This window comes from Crocuta crocuta, unplaced genomic scaffold, assembly GCF_008692635.1.
Source record: "Crocuta crocuta isolate KB4526 unplaced genomic scaffold, BGI_CrCroc_1.0 scaffold70, whole genome shotgun sequence".
NCBI lineage: Eukaryota > Metazoa > Chordata > Mammalia > Carnivora > Hyaenidae > Crocuta > Crocuta crocuta.
Window position 1 is genome coordinate 26,245 of NW_027528417.1, and position 13,458 is coordinate 39,702.

General features: G+C 43.8%; 1 protein-coding gene across 2 annotated transcripts in view; it reads left to right on the forward strand.

The window, feature by feature from the left end:
- The first annotated feature begins 1,047 nt into the window (after window positions 1-1,047).
- Window positions 1,048-13,458, forward strand: part of MOBP (myelin associated oligodendrocyte basic protein) — a 55,973-nt gene continuing 43,562 nt past the window's right edge. Inside the window, exons 1-2 of one of the 2 annotated variants that reach the window (XM_077754249.1) lie at window positions 1,048-1,172; window positions 8,362-8,441. The gene's annotated coding sequence lies outside the window, so the exon portion shown is untranslated. The remainder of the gene's footprint in view (window positions 1,173-8,361; window positions 8,442-13,458) is intronic. The other variant, XM_077754248.1, reaches the window with a different exon arrangement.

A 13,458-nucleotide genomic window follows, 5' to 3' on the forward strand; every position in this document is an offset into this window, starting at 1 on the left:
TAGAGAGTAAGAAAATGAAACCCTCATTAAGAAATCAAAAGCCTACAATAAGTAATAATGTGTAAATGCCTGTTTGTAGAATTATTTAGTAATGTGGAAATAAATCTAGGAAAAATAGCTTAAAAAAGTTAAATGTGGCAATGTGGTTGCCTCTGGTAAGTGCGATTATGGAGTGGAGCGAGGCGGCAAAAGGGGCTATTGGTTTTCGATATAAGCCTTTTAAACATTTTTTTGAGTGTAGTTGACACACAGCATAAGTCTGAATACTTTTATAACTTCATGCAAGAATTCTTTTGATAAATATGAAAACTAATTAAAATAGTGCTTACAGGGACTATGGCATTTTAACTAGCTAGGGATGCTGTAAAAAGTACCACAAACCAGCTGGCTTAAGTCACAAATGTATTGCCTCACTGTCCTCAGGCTTGAAGTCTGAGATCAAGGTGTCGGCAGGGTTGGTTTCTTCTGAGGCTTGTGAGAGGAGATCTGTTCCAGACCCCTCTCTGTGACTTGGAGATGACCGTCCTCTCCCCATGCCTTCCCATTTCTCCTCTATGCATGTCCCTGATTCCAAACATGTGGGCATTCGGTAAAGGGTGTGTGGTTTGGTGAGTGACCTGATGTTTGGTTTGGTTGGACCTGGCACATGGTTTGATGTGCTGTGGAATTGGTATGGGGGAGCCTTGGTGAGGGGTTTGACATGGAGCGTTGATTATGTGGGATGAGAGAGGTGGGGGACTGAAATATATGAGTGTATGTGGAGATATAGTGTGAATGTGGTGTGTGTGTGTGTGTGTGTGTGTGTGTGTAGTATGGTTGTAGCTTAGCTTAGCTTTTGTTTAGATTTTCCTTTGCCCTTTGTTTTTGTCTTTGTTTTTGTCTTTGTTTGGCCTTTGTTTTGTCTTTGTTTCACTCTTTGTTTAAACTTTCTTTGGCTTTTGTTTGGTCTTTCTTTAGCCTTTTGTTTAAACTTTGTGTGGCCTTTTTGTAGTCTTTGTGTAGCTTTTGTTTTTAAGTGGATCTTGGCTGAGAACCCATCAAAAATACCTTGTGTAATGAAAAACCCGGATATATAATCTCTCCCTATATATTCTGCATGCATTGAGGTAGCCTCAACCCCCCAGGGACCCGATCCAGACGTGGAGCCTGTTGCACATAGCTGCTACTTGAAGGTAAGGGAATTCCATAGGTTTTCATCTTCAGGTTGTACCACATCTTCAGTGGCAAGTGCACATTTTGCTACGGGGCCATTTCGTTATATTCTGGGGGAATTTGCTGTAATAGCAGTCAAAATTGGGAGAACATAAAATGGGGGAGAAAACATGAACAGAGAACACTAGGGTTATTCTAATGGGAGCAGAGGACCCTCCTGGAATGTTCGGGCTAATGTCTGGGAATTGTCTGAGTCTGGGGAAGAGGCTCCAAACCATAACTCAGATCCTTTCAGGTTTAGAGCCTGATGTTCCTGGACTAGATTAATGGAGGTATTAGCTTCTTCTTTTTCTATTTATTATGTTATTATTGGTCATGATTTGAAAATGAGTTTTTTCTTCTTATCTGGGAACAAGGCTTCCCTCCTGCAGCTGGGTTGATGTATGGGGGATACTTATGGAATAAGAAAGCCCAAATCTTGTTAGAATTTTGGCCTTAAATGGAAAGATGTTAAAGCTCAATGTTGTGCAGTATCTCTTAGAAACCAGAGTTTTCCAGTGTCGTGGGGGTGGGTAGAATAAGGAAAGAAAAGATTATGTGTCAAGGAAGTAAAACCATGAACTTGGCTAGAATACTAGGAGAAAAATAAGGAAAATAAGTTTTACTGCTTTGTGAAATCAAACAGGGAGGAAAAAACAGATCACTGTTCTGCATATAGCTATGCCATTTTACGTTTATTTGGACGAGCAGGAGAGTGCCTACGTGAGTGGATTTAAAACATTGTATCAGGGACACCTGGCTGGCTCAGTTGGTAGAGCATGCAACTCTTGAGCTTGAGGTTGTGAGTTTGAGCCCACGTTGAATGTTGAGTCTACTTTAAAAAATCGTTTCAGATCTGCAGAAAAATTGCGAACCGAACAAAAATTCCAGAAGTGCCCAGATCACACGGATGTTGACATTTTATCACATTTGCTTTATCATTCTCTCCCCTTTTTCTCTATGTTCCCGTGTATGTATTGTTTTTTTCTAAGCCATTTGAGATGAATTTTCAGACACAATCGAAACTGAAAACCAACAGTGAGAAAATACTGTTCTCTAGTCCACAGACGCATCGATTTTGTCAATCGGTCCCGGGCTTCAGTCTCAAATCCCACTTCACTTTACTTACCATACATCTATAGTGCCCTTTACTCTGGAAGGACACCTGAGACAGTCATTCTCTTTCATGACCTTGACAAGTTTGAAGAGTATAAGCCTCTTTTTATTCTTTTAATTATTCTTAAGTTTGTTTATTTTGAGAGAGAGAGAGCAGAAGAGGGGCAGAGAGAGAGGGAGCCACAGAATCTGAAGCAGGCTCCAGGCTCTGAGCTGTCAGCACAGAGCCCAATGCAGGGCTTGAACCCATGGACCGCTAGGTCATGACCTGAGCCAAAGTCGGATGCTCAACCGACTGAGCCACCCAGGGGCCCCTGATTATACAGACTTCTAATTCGAGGTCTGGTTTCTCAGATGGTAACTAGAATTTTAAATAAGCACATAGGGGCACCTGGGTGGCTCAGTAGGTTAAGAGGCCAACTTCAGCTCAGATCATGATCTCACAGTTCAGTGGGTTCGAGCCCCATGTCGGGCTCTGTACAGACAGCTCAGAGTTTGGAGCCTGCTTCAGATTCTCTCTCTCGACCCCTCTCCTGCTCACCTCTGTCTGTCTCTCTCTCTCTCTCAAAAATGAATAAACACAAAAAAAATTTTTTTAAATGAGTACCTAAAATCTTATAAGAAAACACACACACAAAATCTAAAATTCAGAGCTTTTACAGATAATTTTCAAGTATTCACCAAAAGTGGGTTAAGTGCTGCCCTTTTGTTACAAATGACAGTTGCAACAACATGTATGTGAACTTGGTGGGTAAACAGCAAAGTATTTAACATAGATTCTTTGCATGTGCTCAGGTAATGATCTTTTACCAGGCTCAGGTCATGATCTCACAGTTGGTGAGTTCAAGCCCCACAACAGCCTAAGTCAGACACTTAACAGACTGAGTCACCCAGGCAGCCTAAATATTTTCTTTTCTAAATATGGAAATTAGATTAGAAATTGGTTCTGCACATACAACTATTTACTATGGTGGAACTCGGGTTTTGGGAAAAAGCAGCATTAACTGTTTTGATTGTCTTCTCTGGTCCATAGAAGTCACCCTGGAGTTTGAAAAAATGATTTTTACTTTAAGGATCATGTGTTCCCATGATGAGCCATTCTGGGTTGGAAAATGAGGGCCTCCTCCTTTCAATTAGCCAAAAAGAACTGGGGTCTGGGGCATGGAAGGCTTGGAATGCCAGAAGAGTCTTGTGGATGGGAATTGGGTTTCTTTCCACAACCCGGAAGTCGGCTGGGCTGGGCTGGGACCCTAGGATTGGGTTCCATTGTGTAGGCTCCGAAAGTGACCCCTTTCATGGTTGTGTGGGTCTCTGGATTATGTTACCCTGTTACCCCTGGTGCACAGGTGAAAACCTGGGGCTATTAGCTGTGGTCTGGGTGGGTGAAAGACCAGTGTGTCCTAAAATGTACTCAGGATTTTGGTTTTATTCAGGCTTGGGGAGGGCAGCAGATCAGAAGATGATTGCCGTTGAAAAGATCGTTACAGTTCCCGAAAGGACGGTGTGTGCTTGACCAAGCAGGGCCACGTGAGGAAGCCCCAGTGTTGATCAGAAGCCGGAGGAATGAGGGGAAAGCAGAGGCAAGAGCTTTATTGTGTTTTTTGGAGGAGGACTGGGCAAGGCAGACAGACAGACTCCGTAAATCCAGGAGTGGCTGGTTTGGATAATTTCAGGGGGTTCTGGGAAGGCCTGCTCAGAAGGGCTCTTCTGATTTGCCTGGTTCCTGGCCTTGAGGCGTCTGACCTTGATAAAGACAGTAATGGACCTTGATAAGGACAGTAATGGTGGCTCTGGATGGGTTGGTTTGCTTGTGAAAGCGTACTCATAGGGAAGTCCTGTGCTGTCCCCAGGAATTAGTTAGCCTGCGGAGGGGAAGTGTCTTCAGGATCATTAGGCCCCCAGGTGCCAGAGCATCAGGAATACAGAAAAGAAAATATAGTTAATACGCAGTGGCCACATTTGGAGTGATGAGCAGGGGAAAGTAGGGGAGCATTCAGACTCTGGAGCAATAGCATTTAAGTCCCCGGACGTGTGATACAGACAGGTTCATGGAATGTGTGTCTATTTCTCATGCCGGCCCAAAAGCTAATTATGCAGATAAAGGGATGGCTTTTCAGTGATCCACAATAGTGAGGATATTAGCTTTATATTGCTGTGTAACAACTTATTACAAACTGGGTGTCTTAAAATCATGCCCATTTATTATCTCACAGTTCTGTAAATCAGTTGACTGGTAGGCTTGACACTCTGCTTAGGGTCTCACAAGGCTGAAATCAAATGCTGGCCGGCCAGGCTCTTACCTGGTGGCCGCGGGAGAGAATCTACACCCAAGCTTGTCCCAGCCGAATTCATTTCCATGAGGCTCAGGTCCTTGGCCCCTCATCTTCAAGTCAGCCATGGTGGTTTGAAATCTTCTCATGCTTCAAATATTTCTCTGAATCCAGCTAGAGAAAATTCTTGGCTTTTAAGGACTCACATGGTTAGATTGGGCCCACTCAGATAATCTGGGATAATCTCCCTATTTCAAGGAATATCTGCAAAGTTTCTTTTGCCATGTAATCTTACATATTCGTTCATGGATGTCAGCAACTAGGATTTGGAAATGGATTGAGAGGACCATGTTGCCTACAACAGGGGATTTATGATTAAATGTGGAGCACTTGGTTAAGGTGGCATTTGCCAGAATCTCCATTATAAAATTACTATTTTTGTTTTTAATAGCTAAATATTTATTGGAGAAGGATATTTTGAGAGTATGTAAGGACCCTCTCTCTCCTTAAATTTTCACCTATTTTTGCCACCCGTTAGTGAGATTGCTTACAGAAATTATTACTGTGGTATTCTAATGGTGGTCTTCTATTTTCCTCGTTTCTTGTACACTTATTCATTTGAAATATTCTTTAAGGAAGAATATCTCTTCATTTGTTTTGACTTTTTAGATTCTACATGTATATGTAAAATCATATAGTATTTGTCTTTCTCTGACTCATTTCACTTAGCATAATACCCTCTAGGTCCATCCACCATGTTTTCACAAATGACAAGATCTCATTCTTTTTTTGTAGCTGAGTAATATATACTGTACATATGCACTATATGGAAATGTGCATCCCGCATCTTTATTCATTCATCTATCAAGGGACACTGGGGTTACTTCCATATGTTGGCTATTATAAATAATGCTGCAATAAATGTGGGGTGCATATATCTTTTCATTTTCTTTGAGTAAATAACCACTAGTGGAATTACTGAATCGTATGGCATTTCTATTTTTAACTTTTTGAGGAAACTCCATACGGTTTTCCACAGTGGTTGCACCAGTTTACAGTGCTAAAACGGTGCAGGAAGATTCCCTTTCCTCCACATCCTCACCAACGCTTGTTCTTTCTTGTCTTTTTGAACCTAGCCATTCTGACAGGTGTGAGGTGATCTCTCATGCAGTTTTGGTTTGCATTTCCCTGGTGATGAGTGATGTTGCGCGTCTTTTCATGCGTCTTGTTGGCCGCCTGTATGCTTTCTTTGGAAAAATGCTTATTTAGGTCTTCTACCCATTTTTAAATTGGATTATTCCTTTTTTTTTTTTTTTTTTGAGTTGCATAAATTCTCTTTGTAGTTAGGATATTAATCCCTTATGGGTGTTGACCAAATAAGAATTCACTGAAAAATTAAGTATATTTGAACAAGTGGAATTGTAATAATGGAAACACAGGTTCAGGTATAAACCTGAATTATGCTGAGAGGAAGACAAAGAAGGGACACGGTTATAAAGGCAAAGGGTTACAAGTGCAGTTCTCAGTCAGGTCTGTGATGCAAAACAGGGATTGAAACTACCTTAGCTGGGATTGATTGGGTTAGTATGCAAATGAGGGACTGAACTATGCCAAGTCTCACAGGCTCCTATTGAAGTGAAGAATGGGAAAGATTCCCATGTCTTGGTAAGGAAGGGGTCCAGCCTCACGGCTTGCAGCTGGTGAAGAGTTCATAGGTCCTTGAAGAGAATGTGCATTCATTCCTTCTCCCTTAGGGCCTCCTGGCCCTGTTTTATTTTATTCTAAAGGTTTATATTTTTAAGTAATGTCTACAGCCACCTTGGGGTTCAAATTTACAACCCCAAGATCAATAGTTGAATGCTCTACCAACTGAGCTAGCTAGGCACCTGCATCCCTGCCTGATTTTTAAAAAAGAGATTCTTTCGGCTAGGCTTGCTTGCCGTATCTTGAAATCTCATTTTCACTAGGTACATTATTTGCAAATATCTTCTCCCTTCCCGTATGTTGACTTTTCATTTTGTTGATGATTTCCTTCGCTGTGCAAAGGCTTTTTATTTTAGTGTAGTCTCAATAATTTGTTTTTGCAATATACTTAAAATATTTTTAATGTTTGCTAATTTTTAAGAGAGAGAGAGAATGAGAGCGCAAGCACGGGAGAGGCCGAGAGAGAGAGAGGGAGATAGAATCTGAAGCAGGCTTCAGGCTCCAAACCATCAGCACAGAGCCCAACTAGGGGCTTGAATTCATGAACCATGAGATCACGACCTGAGCCGAAGCCAGATGCTCAACTGACTGAGCCCCCCAGGCGCCCCTTTGCAATACACTTTTTAAAAAATTAACTTAAATTTAAAAGGAACATGATCATCTGATTTGACAGGGAAATCTTACCATAATTTTTACAGCTAGTGATACAGAATTGTCAACTGCATCATTATTACTATGATTAGCTGTCAACGGAGATAAATTACCAACTAAGACAACTGTGATATTGTGATTTATAAGAAATATACATTTGGCCATTCAAACGACCAAAATAAATTTCTGTTCTGTATTTGGTTTTTATCTACGGTTTCAGACTCACAGCTCCTAAAACTTTTGGAATTTCCTAGGATAAGGGCGATAAAGGTGTCTTTTGTTATGTTAATGAGGTGAACTTGGAAGCCCTAAGGATGGGCCTGGTTGCCCGGAGAACCAACCGGGTGATTAGAGGGATGGAGCCCTGACCTCTGGGAGAGAGAGGCTGGAGGGAGTTGACCAATGGCCAGTGAACTTGGTCAATCACGATTGTATAATGAAACCTCTATAAAACCCCAAAGGTTTGGAGAGTTTCCCAGTTGGTGAATTCTTGGAGATGTGGGGACGGCAAAGTCCCTGGAGAGGGGAGGAAAGCTCCGCCCCCTTTCCCCAAACCTTGTCGTCTGTATCTCTTCCCTTGGCTGTTAAAATGTAGTAAGTGTTTCCTGAGTCTGTGAGCCACTGTAGCAAATCAATGGAACTCAGGCAAGAGGTTGTTAAAGCCTCCAGGCTGTAGCCAATTTGTCAGAAGCACAGGTAACAGCCTGGGGTCTGAAGTGGGGGGTGGGAGACAGTCTTGTGAGACGGAACCCCTAACCTGTGGCCTCTGATGCTGTTTCCAAGTAGCGTGTCCGAAAGGAGTTGGATTCTTTGACGCCCTGCTGACGTCCTAGAATTGCTTAGTGTTGTGTGCACGTGGGAAGACCCCCCCCTCCCCCACGGCACGGTGGGAAGACCCCCCTCTCCCCCGCGGCATTGCGACTGGGTCCGGGAACCTTAAAAGAACAACTAATCAGAATCACAGGTTTCTTTTGCAGGTTTTTTTTGGTAACTTTAAGACCCCTTTGTTCAAACAGCACTTCCAAGATTTGATAACATATTGAGAAAGAAGGGGCCAGATGGTTGTGGATGGTCACAAATCCCCACATGGCATGGGAAAACAAGATTAATATTTGAAATTTTCAATTTAATGCCGTGTCCAATTGGATTTATTCGTTGAGTTTTTAACCAGAGAAACACGTCTCTCCTCAAGAGCTGGACGTATAGCATTTTTCCTCTCTGAGAAGGTGGTCTTTAAAAAGTTCGCCTGCGGTTCTGTGACCATGTCCTCTCCCTAGTCTCCACCTGACAGGTAACAGCTAAACTAAACACCATAATCCTTCTGAGGACGGTGAGAGTGGAGTTGTGTGGGCAGCACGTTTGGATTAATTATGACTTAAATAACCAAACACCAAATTAACCAGAATGCGTTCTACTGCTTCACTTTTAGGGGAAAAAAAGGAGCAAATGAGACCAAGACAAGCTCATAACAGAGATCTAATCACCAGATGTGTACGGACGAAAATTCAGGTACAAAATGAATTTCTTACACTCTTTTGGGTCTGCATCGAAATTATTGTGTAACGATTGCTAGCATTCAAAATGCCCAGTAGAATGCAGAATCAGCAAGAGACTGAGCAGTCAAACTTTCCATACGAGTTAAACACTTTAAAAAAACCTATTGCAGGCTTTGGAGATGTAGAAATATGAAAACACAAACAAACACTTCTCTCGATCAACGAGACCATGACCCTGGCCGCCGTTTGTCCACTGTTGGCAAACTCATGTACTATGCCTGGGGGAGGAGCCATTCTGCGAAAAACAGACTTCCTTCCCCTGTATCTGTAGACCCTTCTTAGGAGATTCCTTCTGTTTCTTTGTCTTCACTGAGCCCGGACTGTCCTGTGAGAACAAGCCTGCGTCTGTCAGCCGGTCAAACGCGGGGCATTTGCACTCCAAGTGGCCCCAGAACTAGGGGGCGGGTGCCCTCTCCGCGCCACGTGCAGGCCCCTGGGCCTGCATCCTCTAGCTAGAAGTCCTCACCCTGTGAAGCCTGTGCTCCCTTCCCGGTGCCCGTCTTCACTCGACCTCAGTCACGCGTCCTCCACAAGGTAAACCTGGGAGGCGCCCGGGCGAGCCCCATTCACTACTCACTCCGCAGCCTGTCCCCAGGGTAAGCCCAGGGCTTCAGCTGCTCCCTGTCCTCCCCCAGCTTAAGCTCTATCTCCCCCACCGACTTGTCCTTTTAAATGTTCGCTTGACATCTCAGCCTAGATGCCCTTCAAACACCCCAGCTCAAGTGCACCTCAAGCTGAACTCCTGAGTCAGCCTCTTCCCCTAAAACTGCTCTTCCGCTAGATGCTTCTGCTGCTCAACTAGTTCCTCGAATGACATACTTTGGGCTCATCCTTGACTCCCCTTCCTGCTTCTTTGGTGAGATGAGCGATTTCAATATCGTAAGTAAATATACAGATGGAAGGAAATAAGTTGCAAAATGGAACAAAGCTAAGTGGCATTTCATCCACCCGAGGAAGTCTACCAGCGTAGCTGCTGTTGGGTGACTCGCACTGTGGCCTTGGACACAAAGTTCAGGCCAAGGGATTAGCCAAGAGTCCGGTGCTTATTCCGGCTTCTCTCTGGCTGCTTCTTTTCTCTGTCTCCTGAAACTGATGCCTTTGGAGACCCCAAGGCAGCTTCGCAGCGCTCACCTTCCCCGAGCGCTCAGTGGAGCAATAAGTCAGCCTATCGGGTAATCCAGGTTCTTCTCTTTACCCCTGGCTGTGACCGTGGGCCAAGCTAACACTGCAGTTTCTCTGTAAGATGATGCAAATCCGGGAGATCGGTTCTCTGTGCAGGGAAAAGGTGGGCAAGGACCCAATTATGAGGCGTCTTGTGTGACATGTTAACTAAGAAGCAAGGTCTTTGCTTGTAACTGGGGACAGAGTCACATTTTTGAGTTGGGAAATGGATACATGAGGAGACAAACTCATGCCTTTGGTTCTAGAACGCCCCCTCCCCCCCGTTTATAGAAAATTATGGACTTATTCATCCATGTAAAATTCTAGTGTAAAGTTCACATATCCATAGGCTAAAGCAATGTTAAACAATGTATCGCATACTTTTCAGAAGAAAGAATGCCACGTTATTAAAATTACATTCAGAAAATGGCTATTTCTTACATGTTTATCTGGCTTCACCATGATAAGCAAGGTTTTTTTTCTCCCAAAAGATTTGCTAAATATACTGTCTATGTGCTGAGGCTACGAAACGTGGGTCACGCTTGTTCCTTCTCCCACAGCAGCTGGAGTCAGGTGGGGTCTGTTGTCAGAAAAGGCTCTGCACACGTCTGTGCGGCAGCGGCGTGTCGGCGGGCTGGCCCAGCGACCGCGGTCCTCTGCCTTGTCACCCGGCACAGAGCAAAGCGACCAGGGCTTTGTTCCGTTTCCCCAGACGGGTTGTCAGCCCCAAGATAGTCAAGGCACTTTTATGCTGTTATTTTTATAGCGTCAGCCGTTCCCCAAATCAGTACTGGAGTTTGGCAAGATGATGCTGTCTGTGACAAAACAAACAAACACACACAAAAAACACCCTGAATCAAAATACATGTTCATATGAAATTTTCATAACCGGGAACTGGCTTCCCAGGTCAAGAATCCACCGTTCAACATTCATCTACTGATCCGTAAGCATCTTGGTTACCAAGGAGATCGACCAAAGGATGCATGGGGCCAAGTGGATCAGGACCCCCTGAGGGACGGCGGCGTTACCGCCAAAGTTGGCTTCCTCCGTGGATCTGTGCTGCTGCGGACGGGCCGCCGGGAAGCCCCTGCCCTTTGTGTAAATCCACACTCGGAGGAAAGCACTACCCTTGGCCTGAGACAATTAGCAGGGTTTTAGAAACCATTAAAGGTCTGGAAGGAAGCTGGTGAGTGTGCAATGATTCTGCGCCGCAGGGATGCTCTTTTTCCAGAGGGGAGGAGCGGGGGCTGGCAGCCTTTCGAAGGCTGTGGTAGGTGAAGGAAGTGCTGGTCCGCAGGGAGGCCTCTGAGCCTCCGGCTTATATTCCAGAAGCTGCCTTCCACAAGCCCCCCTGTGGATTCCTCCCTTCCTCCCTGAACTCCAGCCCAGTCCCCGACCCCGGAATTCCCACCCGCTGTGAGCTTGGGGGGGGGGGAATCCTTTTTTACTCCTGTTTTGGGGGGTCAGTTGGAATGGGCATCTATTTACACTTCCTCGAGCCCTCCAGGCTTAAGCCTGTTTGTATGGAATTCGTGGCTTCTAAGTGTGTCCTCTTTTTCCTATTTTGTGCCTGTTTTCATATTAAAAAAAATAAAACTATTGTTTCTTTTTTCCTGTAACATTCTGATTATGAAAACTCTGCACTTTTTAAAAAAATTTTTATAAATTTTTTTTAACGTTTTTATTTGTTATTGAGGGACGCAGAGAGACAGAGCGTGAGCAGGGGAGGGGCAGAGAGAGAGGGAGACACAGACTCTGAAGCAGCTGCAGGCTGTGAGCTGTCAGCACAGAGCCCGACGCGGGGCTCGAACTCCCAAACCAAGATCATGCTCTGAGCTGAAGTCGGACACTTAACTGTCTAAGCCACCCAGGCGCCCCCAAAACTCGGCACTTTCATGTGTTCCTGTATTTTCTTCTCTAATGGCACAGGTCTTTTGCCCTGTAACGTCATGGAGTCCTTTGTTCTATAAAATCCTTGTGTTTATGATTTCTTTTCTTTCCCTTCACGTCTGCTGTGTTAGAAGCCACAGAGTGTCAAGGTTAGGAACACAGACTAGCTTATCTCGGTTGGGATCCTGGGGATCCGTTTCCTAGTCCTGTGCCCTGGGGTTGGTTATCTGACTTCGCCGAATCTCTGCTCCTGTGAGGGCCATTGCGAGGCTGTGGGGATTATATGAGTTACATACAAAAAGCCTGTGAACTGTGCCTGGCTGCTACCTCTTGGCATGTGTTCGCGATTATTTATTCTTATTGGGGTTATTAGTCTGCTTTCATTTTGTCTCCCTTTTTCCATGTTCCAGTAGAAAAGAAATGCCCCCTTTGTTATGAACCACACTACTCTACCTTTGTGTGTCTGTTTCTAAGCTCTCTGTTCTGTTCCCTTGATCTATTGGTCTATTTCCACGGCAATACTCTACTGTTTTAATTAGTATAGCTTATGACCAGTGTCCCCATCTTGTAGAACAAGGCCCAGTGCTTATTCCGAATTGTCTTGGCTCATCTTAGTCTTCTACAGTTCCATAAGAAGTATGAAATCGTCTTGTCGATGACATGAAAATTTGATATTTATTGGAATAACATTGTGTATAGATTTATTACCGTATATTCAGCTTACTTATATTGCTGTTTCTTCTGCAGCTTTCAAAAAAGATTTGCAAATTTCTTCATAGAGGTGTTGCATTTCTTTTATCAGATATCTTTCTGCCTGTAGGCATCCTGTGGTTTTGTGTCCTGCTCGAATGGATTCTTTCATTTTACATTTCTAATGAAATCTTCTTCATCTTTAGAAATGATTTTCATTTTGGAACATTGATCTTGTGTCCGGAAATCTCGTTGAGCTTTCTTTTCAGTTCTAACCGTTTGTAGAATTTCACAGTGTTTTGTTTGACTGATTAGGATTCCAAGTGCGGGGTGGATAGTAGTAGTGATAGCATCCTTCTGGGGGTATCTGGTTTAGGTGAAAATGCTTCCAAGACTTCACCCACGGTAAACGGTTATTTATAGATATTTTGGTAGCTAGGTTTCGATAACGTTAAGAGCATTCCCTTCCCTTCCTTCTTTGTTAAGAGTATTTGCCATGAATGGGTATTGAATCTTAGTGAGTGCTTTCTTAGTGTTTATTACTTAGTGTTTATTTCCCCTCTTATTCTGTTAATATGATAAATCATACTGATAGACTTTCCAAATTTAAAACATTTTGAGTTTTATGTCTTTTTTTTTTTATGTTTTATTTATTTCTGAGAGAGAGAGAGAATGAGACAGCGTGAGCAAGGGAGGGTCAGAGAGAGAGGAAGACACAGAATCTGAAGCAGCTCCAGGCTCTGAGCTGTCAGCACAGGGCCTGACGCGGGTCTCGAACCCATGAACCGTGAGATCATGACCTGAGCCAAAGTCGGACGCTTAACCGACTGAGCCACCAGGTGCCCCAAGGTTTACCGTCTTTACTTTGCACTCTGAAACATGTTACCTATCAGATCGGCAAAAATCTGAGGGTTTAATAACTTACTTTTCTTGTTGAGGCGGTGGGAAAATTGGCTTTAACGTGCATTGTTTATAGAATAATAATTTGTACAAATCCCACGGGGAGCAAGTTGGAAAAAATCTACCGAAACCTGTAGAATTACAGGTGCGTAGTTTCTCTGAGTCAGCGATCCCACTTTTAGAGATTCACCCCTCAGATGTTTGCACACGTGTGAAATGATGGGTGTCTAGCTTTATTCACGACAGCATCGTTTGCAATAATAGCAGATGGGAAACAGGTTGACCTGTAGGAAACTAGTTAGGCTCTGACCCTTATCACAACGGTACC